This window comes from Oncorhynchus keta, chromosome 5 (assembly GCF_023373465.1).
Source record: "Oncorhynchus keta strain PuntledgeMale-10-30-2019 chromosome 5, Oket_V2, whole genome shotgun sequence".
NCBI lineage: Eukaryota > Metazoa > Chordata > Actinopteri > Salmoniformes > Salmonidae > Oncorhynchus > Oncorhynchus keta.
Genome location: NC_068425.1, coordinates 22,657,687 through 22,674,135, shown reverse-complemented (window position 1 = coordinate 22,674,135; position 16,449 = coordinate 22,657,687). Strand labels below are relative to the sequence as shown.

The following is a 16,449-nucleotide window of genomic DNA, read 5'->3' as shown; positions in this document are numbered from 1 at the left end:
TGTGTGTGTGTGTAGGCTATGCATGCTCACTGTGTGTGTGTGTAGGCTATGCATGCTCACTGTGTGTGTGTGTAGGCTATGCATGCTCACTGTGTGTGTGTGTAGGCTATGCATGCTCACTGTGTGTGTGTGTGTAGGCTATGCATGCTCACTGGTACGTCTCTGTGTGTGTAGGCTATGCATGCTCACTGTGTGAGTGTGTGTGACTCAGTTTGTTTTCTATGCCATATCCTTGCTTTGTGGTGCACTAAATGAAAACAGAGCTAAATAGAGCAGGGCCTTAGCAATGGGACACCATCTCCCCCACGACCTCTGCCTCCTGGAGGTGTGAGCTGCCTTGCCATGCTAAACATAACATGTATACAACATGCATGGAAAATGACTGACTCAGATGTGCACTATTAAAAGAGCTCAAATCCCAAAGTATTGCTGGGCGGGCGGGGACTGCTGGTCAGAGCTACAATCTGTGTGGGCTGGGGCTGGGAACATTGCCCCAAATGCTAGCAGACATTTTTCCACCAGAGGTCTAGCCACTCCAAACCGTAAGTGGCAGCTGTGGGAATGATATCAAACCATACTATAGGTGTGAAATGGAGACAGTCAGCCAATGACACACGGCCAGGACAATATTTGCACGTTTTGTGTTGAGACACAGGGAAACTTGTTACTGTAACTGTATAGTTCCATGTTCTGATTTCTTTGTAGTTTGTGTAGGGATGGCAGGATAACATCTATGAATACGGTCCTTCGTTTTTCCCCACAATGTGTCTGTTTTGCATTTGTGTCATTCATGTTATTCTTGGATCTATTAAATTTATCGTGGAGTTGTGCTGATGTTACCGTACAGCTTTTGAAAATAACGTTGCTATAGTATTTTTAGGTCAGGATATATTTGGAGCCTCTCTTTGGACAGACACACGCTGTACAGTACATGGTAAACTGTGGCTTAAGTGCTATTACAACACTCAGTAGAACAAATACTGTGGACCAATCACACTTGAACTGTAATGGGACAAACTGGGATTGTTGTAGGTGGTTATTGCAAAGATATATTAATCTTAGGAGAGAAATTTACTGTAAAGTGACTGTATCTTATACTGTATGAATGAGCTATGAAATGTTGAGTCACCTTGACTGTCTGACATATTCGGTATGCTTCACATTGACACTGTCCTAACTGAAGATGGGTTTCACTTTGCCCTTTGTGATAATTTGAGGTCATGTATCAAGGAGTATGTTTAGCTCCTTCTGATGAAACAACCAGGCAGCATTTATTAGAGTGATCATAAGCTCTATCTTTTAACTTGCTCTGTCACTACAGTACATGGTCAAAATCTGTCTCTTCAGTTTCCATTTCAGAGTTATAAGAGTAACTAAAGGCTTAAAGGCCCAGTGCATTGAAAAATGTGATTTTTCTGTGTTTTATATATATTTCCACACTATGAGGTTTGAATAATACTGTGAAATTGGGAACATGATGATAACGCCCTTTAAGTGTAAGAGCTGTTTGAAAAGACCACCTGAAAAATCTGCCTGTTTTGATGGGATTGAGTTGTGGCCTGCCTGGTGACATGAGGAGGAGCTAGAGTCATCCTTTGCGGAAAAACTTTGGAAAAACTTGAAGGTTTTGCTGATAACCTGACTAGCGCTACAGACCCTAAATTAGTAAGTATGTCATAACTCTTAAACCCAACAGAGCAATTATATGGTCTTTATATGCCTGATACAAAGTTACGTTTTATTAGCATTTATATGAATATGCATAAATTGTCAAGTGATCATGAATATCCTAAAGATTAATAACCATATATTACAATAATTTGGTCCTGCATCATTGTGAAACCCTCTTTCCCTTTCCTAGACCTTCCCTCCTAAACTTGTGCTGGTGGATTTCGGTGACATGACCAGCATGCCAGATGTGATCGTAGAGAAGCTGGAGTGTTGTGGCTGTGTGGATGTGCTCATTCTCAACAGCAGCCTTCAAGTCAAGGCCCCAGTACAGAGCACATCACTGAAGATGGACAAGCTAATTATGGACAATAACTACTTTGGCCCCTATCACAGTGGCTAAGGGTACTATATCACAACAGAGCATAATTGAACTCAGTTAAAAGGAATTTGAGTTTAAGAGTTGTGTTACATTGGTCCCTTCCACAGGTCTTCTGCCATCCATTATGTCGAGGAGGACTGGCCATGTGATTCTGGTCAACAGTATCCAGGGCAAGCTGGCTATGCCTTTCCGTGCCACTTGTGAGTTCAGTCATTTTCATACCGACAGTAGGCCTACTTCTGAATGTAGTTTGATGAAGTTTGAATTAACAGGTATTCAGATGTACAGTATGAGTTCCCTCAATAAATAAACAATTGTATGCGGGAGATCAGGGTCTGAATTTGGCTTTTGCTGGATTTCAGATGCTGCCTCTAAGCATGCAGTCCAAGCCTTCTTTGACTGTCTGCGGGCTGAGGTCCAGGAGTATGGCATCTCTGTCAGCACTGTCCAGCAGAGGCTGCCAATGAGACCCCGAAGATTCTGAACAGCAAGAAGAGAGAGGTGGTCATGGCCCACTCCCTCCCCAAGATGGCCATCTATGCCAGATCCCTTTTCCCAAATGTATTTTTCGCTGTGATGGCTGCAGGAGTGAATAATGTTGCAGGAGTGAATAATGTTGCAGGAGTGAATAATGCTGCAGGAATGAATAATGCTGCAGGAGTGAATAATGTTGCAGGAGTGAATAATGCTGCAGGAATGAATAATGCTGCAGGAGTGAATAATGTTGCAGGAGTGAATAATGCAGCAGGAGTGAATAATGTTGCAGGAGTGAATAATGTTGCAGGAATGAATAATGCTGCAGGAATGAATAATGCTGCAGGAGTGAATAATGCTGCAGGAGTGAATAATGCTGCAGGAGTGAATAATGCTGCAGGAGTGAATAATGCTGCAGGAGTGAATAATGCTGCAGGAATGAATAATGCTGCAGGAATGAATAATGTTGCAGGAATGAATAATGCAGCAGGAGTGAATAATGTTGCAGGAGTGAATAATGCTGCAGGAGTGAATAATGTTGCAAGAGTGAATAATGCTGCAGGAGTGAATAATGCTGCAGGAGTGAATAATGCTGCAGGAATGAATAATGCTGCAGGAGTGAATAATGTTGCAGGAGTGAATAATGCTGCAGGAATGAATAATGCTGCAGGAGTGAATAATGCTGCAGGAATGAATAATGCTGCAGGAGTGAATAATGCTGCAGGAGTGAATAATGCTGCAGGAATGAATAATGCTGCAGGAGTGAATAATGCTGCAGGAATGAATAATGCTGCAGGAGTGAATAATGCTGCAGGAATGAATAATGTTGCAGGAGTGAATAATGCTGCAGGAATGAATAATGCTGCAGGAATGAATAATGCTGCAGGAGTGAATAATATTGCAGCTTTAGCAGACTCAGAGGAGCTGTAGTCAACATAGCATTGGATTGGCACTGGATTCTGGATACACACCACATAGAACTGGGAATAAGATGATGTGTTGGGCCAGCACTTATGACTGTCAAATATGGAGGACCAGCTGAGACCGGAATGAAAAGAGAAGAAGACAAAACGATTATTGAAATGTTGGAATGTTTTTAATGCTGAATGGACACAGGTGACTGAAAAAGATGTTGGAAAAATGGTTACTTGGAAACTAAAATAACTTGGGTTATTGCAACTTGCTTCAGCAGAACTGTCATATAGCAGAAATGAGGGAAACTGTTGTTTGTGTTATTGGGAACTGTATATTAGGCCTATAGAACCTAGAAATAAACCTTGTTTTGAGCTCTGTCTCCTTGTCTTTACCTTTCATAATATATGTAACATTGGTAAAGAGACCACTTTGTAGCCTACAGATGGAATTGAAGACTCATATTTGTATTTTGTGACAGAGGTGGATGGTAATTTAATTACAATCTCCACTTATTATAGTCATGAAGTAACTTTTTTACGCTGGCTAGTGGACATCAATTGAATTGCATTGGGAAAGACTGCGCACAGCCACGAGCAAGAACTGACTCTTGAACAAGACAATCGATATGGCTTTACGAAAACTGATTTTCCGCGTCTATGCATTGAACAGCACACCTCATTCTGTAAAGGTTTTGAATACTCATATGTCTGCCTTTAGTGTATTGAGTCCTAACGCCGACTTGAGAGTAAAACATGACCGATACAACCTCTGCTTTTCTATCAACCTGGACGGCGAAGGTGAGCGTGAAACAGAGCAGGGATTGCCATTTACAACCAGGGGTTATAGTAACTCGAGGCCGGTGTTCATGCATGGCCCACTTGGGAATGTTCCTAGTTAGGAACGCATGACTGTGGGGAATATAATATGTTACACGTATAAATAACATTTTACTCTCTTGGCACAGGACATCAGGATAGCGCGCACGAGCAAGAAGGAGGTAGATCTACTGTCAACTTATGTACCCGAGTCTTTCAGGGGCAAAGGTGTTGCAGCTCTTCTGTCAAAGGTAAACTCTCATGACTATGGAATCCCATGAAGTCAAAAACGTGTTTTACTGTGCTGTATATATATTTACACACAGGTTTGAATAATACTGTGAAATTGTGAAAATTATGATAATGTCCTTTTAATGTAAGAACAGTTTGAAATGTCATTCTGTTTTGGTGGGATGGAGTTTTGGCCTGCCTGGTGACATCAACAGGCGGTAAATTAGTTAATAGTCCAATTACATATTGTTCCAAACTACTCTGCCAATAACAACTCTTTTTCAGTTTTTCCCTCCCTACTCAGACCACTCCCAGACAGTCCTAGCAAAATTATTGCTTGAGAAATTGCTCTTTGCTAATTGAAAACAATTTTGAAAACAATCACTGTAAGGTACTTAATTGTTACCCAGCAAGGATTTGATATTGAGAATTTAAAAAACGTCTGCATTTGACCTTAGAAAATTATTATACTATCTAAACATTTCTAGGTAGTATCTACACATTTTGAGATACTTTTTTCTAACCTTAATTTGACTATTCAAGTCAATTAATAACAAATTTATTATTTACAATAACGGCCTACCAAGAGGCAAAAGGCCTCCTGAGGGGATGGGGCCCAACTTGTTTAAATGTAGGACAAAACACACATCACGACAAAAGAGACACCACAACACTACATAAAGAGAGACATAAGACAACAACATAAAATGGCAGGAACATGACAATACATGGTAGCAGCACAACATAACAACAACACAACATGGTAGCAGCACAACATAACAACTACACAACATGGTAGCAGCACAAACATGGTACAAACATTGTTAGGCACAGACAACAGCACGAAGGGCAAAAAGGTAGAGACAACAATACATCACGGGAAGTGTCAGTAAGTGTCCATGATTGATTGAGTCTTTGAATGAAGAGATTGAGATTAAACTGTCCAGTTTGAGTGTTTGTTGCAGCTCGTTCCAGTCGCTAGCTGTAGCAAACTAAAAACCGGAGCGATCCAGGGATGTGTGTGCTTTGGGGACCTTTAACAGAATGTGAATGACAGAACGGGTGCTGTATGTGGAGGATGAGGGCTGCAGTAGATATCTCAGATAGGGGGGAGTGAGGCCTAAGAGGGTTTTATAAATAAGCCTCATCCAGTGGGTCTTGCGTCGGGTATACAGGGATGACCAGTTTACAGAGGAGTATAGCGTGCAGTGATGTGTCCTATAAAATGTTGAGATATTAAGTCTTTGCCCTAGGGAGGACTCCTGGTCCTTTACACAGACACAGAGACAACAACTGTTAGTGGTCAATAGAGCTAAGTGCTGAGCTTGCTTTATGCAGGGTTGCATCATGTAGGACTTTGCATCTGTAATTAAAAAGTTAATCACACAACAAACCATCGCTATTGTGTTGATTGATTAATTGGCCTATGTAGCTTAGCTGCACAAAGTTCGAATATAAATCAAATTTGATCACATTCATATTTTCTCTTAACACAAATAAATTGGCCTATATTTAATATATAATTTAGGTTGTAAGTACATAGCTTAGGCTATAAATACATGATGTTACTGCTTTGTTTCCCTTGCCCAGAGTGAATCAGAGTGCTTAGGCTTCTCTGGCTACCTGCAGCTGTGGTTGTTATCAGTAGGCTACAGTTGATCCGTTTGTGCTCAAGTTGACAGATGGAAATCACCACACAATGCTACAAATAAATAAACATGGCACGGCAGGTAGCCTAGTGGTTAGAGCGTTGGGCCAGTAACCGAAAGGTTGCTGAATCGAATCCCCGAGCTGACAAGATAAAAAAAATCTGTTTTTCTGCCCCTGAACAAGGCAGTTAACCCAGTGTTCCTAGGCCGTCATTGTAAATAAGAATTTGTTCTTAACTTGCCTAGTTAAATAAAGGTTAAATGTAAATATATATATATATATATATATACATACTATATGCATGATTTACCATCACTACATTTTAGATAGTATTGACTTTTTTTGTATGTGGTGGGAATTGGCTTCCATACATGACTCATGATGTCTTTGGTAACAATAAAATAGTTGCATGTTTGGTAATATTTTTTAATTGCAATATTATTCATATTATTTATTAATACATTTGAACCATTCTCTCCTCTATTCAGGCTGCCATGGATTTTCTGGTGGAAGAAAACCTCAAGGCCCATATATCTTGTTGTTATATTAAGAAATATGTTGAGGAAACCCCACTTCTTGGTTATAAGCATCTTATTATATTCTGAATAAACTGCATCCTTGATGAATAGTGGTTGGTTATAAAAATACAAAATACTTTAAAATAATGTATTCAGTATATACAGTACTAGTCAAAAGTTTGGACACACCAACTAATTCAAGGGTTTTTCTTTATTTTTACTATTTTCTACATGGTAGAATAATAGTGAAGAGAATCAAAACTATGAAATAACACATGGAATCATGGAGTAACCAAAAAAGTGTTAGACAAATCAAAATATATTTTAGATTCTTGAAGGTAGCCTTGATGACAGCTGACAGAAACTGACAGATGACAGAAACGGAAGTCCATAATTACTTTAAGACATAAAGGTCAGTCAATCCGGAAAATGACAAGAACTTTGAAAGTTGTACAGTCGCAAAAACTATCAAGAGCTATGATGAAACTGGCTCTCATGAGGACCACCACATGAAAGGAAGACCCAGAGTTACCTCTGCTGCAGAAGATGAGTTCATTAGTTACCAGCTTCAGAAATTGCAGACCAAATAAATGCTTCACAGAGTTCAAGTAAAAGACACATCTCAACATCAACTGTTCAGAGGAGACTGCATGAATTAGGCCTTCATGGTCAAATTGCTGCAAAGAAACCACTACTAAAGGACACCAATAATAAGAAGAGACTTGCTTGTGCCTAAAAACACGAGCAATGGACATTAGACTGGTGGAAATCTGTCCTTTGGTCTCATGAGTCCAAATGTGAGATTTTTTGTTCCAACCACTGTGTCTTTTTGCGACACAGAGTACGGATGATCTCTGCATGTGTGGTTCCAACTGTGAAGCATGGAGGAGGAGGTGTGATGGTGTGGGGGTGCTTTGCTGGTGACACTGTCAGTCATTTATTTAGAATTCAAGACACACTTAGCCAGCATGGCTACCACAGAATTCTGCAGCGATACGCCATCCCATCTGGTTTGCGCTTAGTGGGATTATCATTTGTTTTTAAACAGGACAATGATCCAACACACCTCCAGCCTGTGTAAGGGCTATTTGACCAAGAAGGAGAGTGATGGAGTGCTGCATCAGATGACCTGGCCTCCACAATCACCCGATCTCAACCCAATTTCAATGGTTTGGGATGAGTTGGACTGCAGAGTGAAGGAAAAGCTGCCAACTAGTGCTGAGCATATGTGGGAACTCCTTCAAACTGTGGGAAATGCATTCCAGGTGAAGCTGGTTGAGAGAATGCCAAGAGTGTGCAAAGCTGTCATCAAGTCTACCTTGAAGAATCTAAAATATATTTGGATTTGTTTAACACTTTTTTGGTTACTACATGATTCCATGTGTTATTTCATAGTTTTGATATCTTCACTAGTAATCTACAATGTAAAAATACAAATAAAGAAAAACCCTTGAATGAGTAGGTCTGTCTAAACCTTTGACTGGTACTGTATATGTGTGTGTATATACAGTGCCTTGCGAAAGTATTCGGCCCCCTTGAACTTTGCGACCTTTTGCCACATTTCAGGCTTCAAACATAAAGATATAAAACTGTATTTTTTTGTGAAGAATCAACAACAAGTGGGACACAATCATGAAGTGGAACGACATTTATTGGATATTTCAAACCTTTTTAACAAATCAAAAACTGAAAAATTGGGCGTGCAAAATGATTCAGCCCCTTTACTTTCAGTGCAGCAAACTCTCTCCAGAAGTTCAGTGAGGATCTCTGAATGATCCAATATTGACCTAAATGACTAATGATGATAAATACAATCCACCTGTGTGTAATCAAGTCTCCGTATAAATGCACCTGCACTGTGATAGTCTCAGAGGTCCGTTAAAAGCGCAGAGAGCATCACGAAGAACAATGAACTCACCAGGCAGGTCCGAGATACTGTTGTGAAGAAGTTTAAAGCCGGATTTGGATACAAAAAGATTTCCCAAGCTTTAAACATCCCAAGGAGCACTGTGCAAGCGATAATATTGAAATGGAAGGAGTATCAGACCACTGCAAATCTACCAAGACCTGGCCGTCCCTCTAAACTTTCAGCTCATACAAGGAGAAGACTGATCAGAGATGCAGCCAAGAGGCCCATGATCACTCTGGATGAACTGCAGAGATCTACAGCTGAGGTGGGAGACTGTCCATAGGACAACAATCACTCGTATATTGCACAAATCTGGTCTTTATGGAAGAGTGGCAAGAAGAAAGCCATTTCTTAAAGACATCCATAAAATGTGTTGTTTAAAGTTTGCCACAAGCCACCTGGGAGACACACCAAACATGTGGAAGAAGGTGCTCTGGTCAGATGAAACCAAAATTGAACTTTTTGGCAACAATGCAAAACGTTATGTTTGGCGTAAAAGCAACGCAGCTCATCACCCTGAACACACTATCCCCATTGTCAAACATGGTGGTAGCAGCATCATGGTTTGGGCCTGCTTTTCTTCAGTAGGGACAGGGAAGATGGTTCAAATTAATGGGAAGATGGATGGAGCCAAATACAGGACCCTTCTGGAAGAAAACCTGATGGAGTCTGCAAAAGACCTGAGACTGGGACGGAGATTTGTCTTCCAACAAGACAATGATCCTAAATATAAAGCAAAATCTACAATGGAGTGGTTAAAAAATAAACATATCCAGGTGTTAGAATGGCCAAGTCAAAGTCCAGACCTGAATCCAATCGAGAATCTGTGGAAAGAACTGAAAACTGCTGTTCACAAATGCTCTCCATCCAACCTCACTGAGCTCGAGTTGTTTTGCAAGGAGGAATGGGAAAAAATGTCAGTCTCTCAATGTTCAAAATTGATAGAGACATACCCCAAGCGACTTACATCTGTAATCGCAGCAAAAGGTGGCGCTACAAAGTATTAACTTAAGGGAGCTGAATAATTTTGCACGCCCAATTTTTCAGTTTTTGATTTGTTACATTTTTTTGAAATATCCAATAAATGTCGTTCCACTTCATGATTGTGTCCCACTTGTTGTTGATTCTTCACAAAAAAATACAGTTTTATATCTTTATGTTTGAAGCCTGAAATGTGGCAAAAGGTCGCAAAGTTCAAGGGGGCCGAATACTTTCGCAAGGCACTGTATATATATAATAATAATACATATGGATTATTTTGCAGTCTACCTTATTTAGCATTCTCTGACCATGCCTTTGAGAAATATTTATTCAGGAGTACGTTCAATGAGAGGCCAAAATAAGAAACCATGTCTGAGTCACTTCAAATGTAGCTTACTATTTCCATCAGAAAGGAAAAATTATATTGATGGAAAGAATTCTTCTTTATAAAGTTGTCTGTTGTATTACTTGCTTGTTTAAATTATTTGTGAATAATCTCTTATATTTGTTTGTACATTTTTCATTGATTGAACAATTGTCATTTCTATAATAGATTACATTGATATCAAACACCCTCTCCTTGTCATGTCTTCAGTAGAGAGCTACCCAGTCTAGTCCGGGTCTTCATAATGTTGTTCTTTTGTTCTCAAGAAATATAACACCTGCAGAATAGAGGATAGACGTTATTGATTGAATCATCCCAATTCAGGATTTGTACAGAATAAAAATAGGATAAAGAAACACGATGTTTTTTGCAAATCAGATTACAGTTTTTAATCTAGTCATAGATAGGGATCCTGTATTAATCTCTGAATACTCAAGAAGTAAAGAGTAATCTCCTTTAAAATAGTATTATCTGGAAGTGACAGTGGGTTTAAGGGCTTTAGTTCTAATCAAGAGGATATTGCCTTTCAGGACAGCAGTATAGTGCTCAGACCTTATAACTCTACACTTACTACTGTACCAGGGGGATTTGGAAAGTAACCTTATCCTTTGGACTGGTTTTTGGAGAGACAAAATACGGTTATTGTAATGGTACCGCACTGATGATACAAGGACAATGTTTGTTGAACGAGCTGCTATTACTACAGTATGTTACAGACACTTTTTTTAGTTCCAATTAATGTAACATTTTGTATTAAATATTCATTGGACATGTTGAGGGCAGTTGTGTGATAATAAGGAAAGATTATTGTGGGCCGGTGGTGACTAATTCATTTTCTAGGGGCGTTTTAAGATGACTTGATTGGGTATAGACCAAAGATCCTTGAAGAGCAATACACCTTTTGAAAATAACATGACATAACAATCTCTTAGTACTCAGCTCAGAGGTCAAGAGTCGTATCTGTGATTGCAGGATGGGGAGGCGTACAAGGTAAAAATGCCACATGTGGGGCCACATTAGCGTACTATTGTGAACATGCCTTTGCATACATTTAAGAAGATCTCTATAGGTAATCTGCTGGATTCAGAGAATTGGGATTGAGATTCAGCACGTTGGAAGAGAAGAGGAGCGGGTTCTATAGAAACAGTTAACAATGACTATTATAGTCATTTCCCATAGTATACCTATTTATTTAAGAACATGTTTAGGAAAGTTTACCTTTACAAAGCCTAAGAACTAAAACAGAACCACAAGCCATTAAATAATTATTTGGAAGAAGTATTACAGCACAATGTTGATTTAACCCCACAACAGAACAATTATGACTTGCCTTGGAGCAGCTGTGAGAAAGACCTGTCATTTCAGTTGCAGAAAAAACTCTTCCTGTTAACTACAGAGAAGCAGCTCTGCTTCGTTATGAAGTAAGACATAGCACAAATATATTGATCACACTTACATGTATCTCCCTTCAGAGTTTGAGTGAGTTACCATCTATATTTCCTGAGACTAACAATTCAACAGATGACATTTACCACTTAGCAGCAAACCTACAGTGGACAAATATCTCTATCACTCATTTAACTTGATTTGAGTGTCACAATAATATTGCAGTGGTACTGTGTAACTTAAACTCAGCAAAAAAAGAAACGTCCTCTCAGTCAACTGAGTTTATTTTCAGCAAACAACATGTGTTAATATTTGTATGAACATGCCAAGATTCAACAACTGAGACATAAACTAAACAAGTTCCACAGACATGTAACTAACAGAAATTGAATAATGTGTCCCTGAGCAAAAGGGGGGCTTGGGGGTCAAAATCAACAGTCAGTATCTGGTGTGGCCATCAGCTGCATTAAGTACTGCAGTGCATCTCCTCCTCATGGACTGCACCAGATTTGCCAGTTCTTGCTGTGAGATGTTACCTCACTCTTCCACCAAGGCACCTGCAAGTCCCCGGACATTTCTGGGGGGAATGGCCCTAGCCCTCACCCTCCGATCCAACAGGTCCCAGATGTGCTCAATGGGATTGAGATCTGGGCTCTTCGCTGGCCATGGCAGAACACTGACATTCCCGTCTTGCAGGAAATCACACAGAATGAGCAATGTGGCTGGTGGCATTGTCATGCTGGAGGGTCATGTCAGGATGAAGCTGCAGGAAGGGTACCACATGAGGGAGGAGGATGTCTTCCCTGTAACGCACAGCGTTAAGATTGCCTGCAATGACAACAAGCTTAGTCCAATGATGATGTAATACACTGCCCCAGACCATGATTGACCCTGCAACTCCAAATCGATCCTGCTCCAGAGTACAGGTCTCAGTATAACACTCATTCCTTCAATGATAAATGTGAATCCTGTCTGGTCCAGCGACGGTGGGTTTGTGCCCATAGGCGACGTTGTTGCCAGTGACGTCTGGTGAGGACCTGCTTTGCAACAGGCCTACAAGCCCTCAGTCCAGCCTCTCTCAGCCTATCGCGGACCACCTGAGCACTGATGGAGGGATTCTGCATTCCTGGTGTAACTCGGGCAGTTGTTGTTGACATCCTGTACCTGTCCCACAGATGTGATGTTCGGATGTACTGATCCTGTGCAGGTGTTGTTACACGTGGTTTGCCACTGCGAGGATGATCAGCTGTCCGTCCTGTCTCCCTTAGGCATCTCACAGTACGGACATCGCAATTTATTGCCCTGGCCACATCTGCAGTCCTCATGCCTCCTTGCAGCATGCCTAAGGCATGTTCACGCAGATGAGAAGGGACCCTGGGCATCTTTCTTTTGGTGTTTTTCAGAGTCAGTAGAAAGGCCTCTTTAGTGTCCTAAGTATTCATTACTGTGACCTTAATTGCCTACCGTCTGTAAGCTGTTAGTGTCTTAACGATGATCGTTCCACAGGTGCATGTTCATTAATTGTTTATGGTTCATTGAACAAGCATGGGAAACAGTGTTTAAACATTTTACAATAAAGATCTGTGAAGTTATTTGGATTTTTATGATTTATCACACACACACGATCAGAGATAGTTGGGGCATGTGAGGCTGTGGAATGTAAGCCGTAGGAAGGTGAATTCAGTAGAGGGTAGCAGCAGCATCCTCACATCTTCATCCATCATTTCTCCACCCTATAATCCAATGTGGTCATTTTCCAGAACAAACAGGGATTTATCTGAGATACAGACGCGTAGACATGTCTCTGCTTTCTAAAGTGATCTTTAATCCCTATGTATTTACAATGCACCGGCTCTTATTAAACAATGATCCCAGATGTGATGCAGAAACCAGGTCACCCTGCACTGCACAGCAGGTATCCCGCATGACTGAAACGCCTCGATCACACCGACAGTTATTGCATGTTGGTACACCAGAAGTACATTCATTCCAGTGGAACGCTGCGTTTGCCTTGCAGCCTTGCGTTGCAGAGGCATTGCAGCGCATTCTGTGTGATGCATACGTTGGATTTATCGAATGTATGCATCATACTGTGTGCGTAAACGGCTTGACAGAAATGGTAGCAGAAGGTGAATGTTGAACACACATATCCAGCTGATGCTGTGTATTTTAGGAAACCAGTGATGGACACACTAATTTAGATGTAGATGAAAGCCTCTATTATTTTGCCAACCTTCAGATGTGAGTCTGGAAGAGAAAGAAAGGGTCCCCGTATTGAAGCCACATCATTGGTGGATACCTTGTGCTTTCACAGCAAACGGTTTGAATTCTCTCTTCAAATCAAATAAAATGTTATTTTTCACATGCGCCAACTGCAACAGGTGTGTAGACCTTACTGTGAAATGCTTACTTACAAGCCCTAACCAACAATTCAGTTTTAAGAAAGTATAATTACTAAATAAACTAAAGTCAAAAATACATTTAAAAAATAACACAATAAAATAACTTGTCCTATCTCACATGACCCTTGCTTCAAATGTAACAATAAATGCTTTGTTTAAATGTGATGATGTTGAATAAATGTGGAAAACTGATTGGATTTGAAAAAAGACATCAATGTAAGGGAATGTAGTCACTTTTAACCTAAATGTAAAGACATGGTGATATTTTTGTTGATTTCATGTTGAATTCACGTTAGTTGACAACTCTACCAAATTTAAATCAAAACTAGACATTGAACTGAAGTCTGTGCCCAGGGATTATTTTCACTGATATTTCCACAGCATATTATTTGATCCAATATGAATCTCCTGGTGACTTCATTTTTGCAAAGCTTGTGAAGTCTTCTCTCCACCTGAAGGCTTGTGAAGTCTTCTGTCCACCTGAAGGCTTGTGAAGTCTTCTCTCCACCTGAAGGCTTGTGAAGGCTTCTCTCCACCTCAAGGCTTGTGAAGTCTTCTCTCCACCTGAAGGCTTGTGAAGTCTTCTGTCCACCCGAAGGCTTGTGAAGTCTTCTCTCCACCTGAAGGCTTGTGAAGGCTTCTCTCCACCTCAAGGCTTGTGAAGTCTTCTCTCCACCTGAAGGCTTGTGAAGTCTTCTCTCCACCTGAAGGCTTGTGAAGTCTTCTGTCCACCTGAAGGCTTGTGAAGTCTTCTCTCCACCTGAAGGTTGTGAAGTCTTCTCTCCACCTGAAGGCTTGTGAAGTCTTCTCTCCACCTGAAGGCTTGTGAAGTCTTCTCTCCACCTGAAGGCTTGTGAAGTCTTCTGTCCACCTGAAGGCTTGTGAAGTCTTCTGTCCACCTGAAGGCTTGTGAAGTCTTCTCTCCACCTGAAGGCTTGTGAAGTCTTCTCTCCACCTGAAGGCTTGTGAAGTCTTCTGTCCACCTGAAGGCTTGTGAAGTCTTCTGTCCACCTGAAGGCTTGTGAAGTCTTCTCTCCACCTGAAGGCTTGTGAAGTCTTCTTCCAAAAAAAGTCTTCTCTCCACCTGAATCAAGGTTGTGAAGTCTTCTCTCCACCTGAAGGCTTTGAAAAAGTCTTTGTCTCCACCTGAAGGTTGTGAATCTCCACCTGAAGGTTGTGAAGTCTTCTGTTCACCTGAAGGTTGTGAAGTCTTCTGTCCACCTGAAGGCTTGTGAAGTCTTCTGTCCACCTGAAGGTTGTGAAGTCTTCTCTCCACCTGAATCCAAAGTCTTCTCTCCACCTGAAGGTTGTGAAGTCTTCTCTCCACCTGAAGGTTGTGAAGTCTTCTCTCCACCTGAAGGTTGTGAAGTCTTCTCTCCACCTGAAGGTTGTGAAGTCTTCTCTCCACCTGAAGGTTGTGAAGTCTTCTCTCCACCTGAAGGTTGTGAAGTCTTCTCTCCACCTGAAGGTTGTGAAGTCTTCTCTCCACCTGAAGGTTGTGAAGTCTTCTCTCCACCTGAAGGTTGTGAAGTCTTCTGTCCACCTGAAGGCTTGTGAAGTCTTCTGTCCACCTGAAGGTTGTGAAGTCTTCTCTCCACCTGAAGGTTGAAGTCTTCTCTCCACCTGAAGGTTGTGAAGTCTTCTGTCCACCTGAAGGTTGTGAAGTCTTCTCTCCACCTGAAGGCTTGTGAAGTCTTCTGTCCACCTGAAGGCTTGTGAAGTCTTCTCTCCACCTGAAGGCTTGTGAAGTCTTCTCTCCACCTCAAGGCTTGTGAAGTCTTCTCTCCACCTGAAGGCTTGTGAAGTCTTCTCTCCACCTGAAGGCTTGTGAAGTCTTCTCTCCACCTGAAGGCTTGTGAAGTCTTCTGTCCACCTGAAGGCTTGTGAAGTCTTCTCTCCACCTGAAGGCTTGTGAAGTCTTCTCTCCACCTGAAGGCTTGTGAAGTCTTCTCTCCACCTGAAGGTTGTGAAGGCTTCTCGCCACATGAAGGTTGTGAAGGTTTCTCTCCACCTGAAGGCTTGTGAAGGCTTCTCTCCACCTGAAGGCTTCTCTCCACCTGAAGGTTTCTCTCCATGTGAAGGATTCTCTTCAGCCTCTTGCATCTATTGTTTGTCAAAGCTTTTCACTTATAATGATGTGCATTGGATTTCTGGTAAACTACATCTGAGTTTGAATCAGAAATGGCATTATTTGATTATAATAGCATGGATTGCTCTTTAAAGGTTCCACCAGAGTACACAGATCATATTAAATTAAGGGACATACGTGGAGTTGGCTCCAATGTCAGATTGTACAGTGACCATTTCCTGGTAAACTGTGTAAGCTTACAATACACAGTTTCCTGTTCAGAGGAGATTTCACAGTATCAGAAGTGACCCATAAGACCCATAATGCAGTCATTATTGGGCTGTCCTTCCATTAAAAAAACGATTTTCACTATGATGCTGTGAAAAAAAGCAGAATCAGACACAAACCCCCTCCCTGTATAATTTAATACCTCTGCCAGGAGATTATCCTGGTTGTATTACCAATGCTTCCTATTACGTCATGATGCCTATGTACAGGGCTTTCTGTCTGTGGATGCAAAGAACAATATTCAATCATTGCAAAACAATGTGTTAAGTCATGCAAGGAACACAAAAAATCTGCATGGTCAGCTGTTCCCATATATGCCTCAAAAACTGTCATATGAATTGCATAAATCAATATTTATTGAGGAAATTGTCACCTGA

The 16,449-nt window shown here is 41.0% G+C and overlaps 1 long non-coding RNA gene and 1 pseudogene across 1 annotated transcript; both read left to right on the top strand.

Annotated features, from left to right (window-relative positions):
* Nucleotides 1-144: 144 nt before the first annotated feature.
* Nucleotides 145-3,775, top strand: LOC127929943 (dehydrogenase/reductase SDR family member 7C-B-like; annotated as a pseudogene).
* Nucleotides 3,776-3,993: 218 nt separating this feature from the next.
* On the top strand, nucleotides 3,994-10,117 carry LOC118384804 (uncharacterized). The gene is made up of 3 exons (XR_004825927.2): nucleotides 3,994-4,236; nucleotides 4,404-4,505; nucleotides 6,624-10,117. It is a non-coding gene; the product is annotated as an uncharacterized LOC118384804 (long non-coding RNA).
* The last annotated feature ends 6,332 nt before the right edge of the window (nucleotides 10,118-16,449 follow it).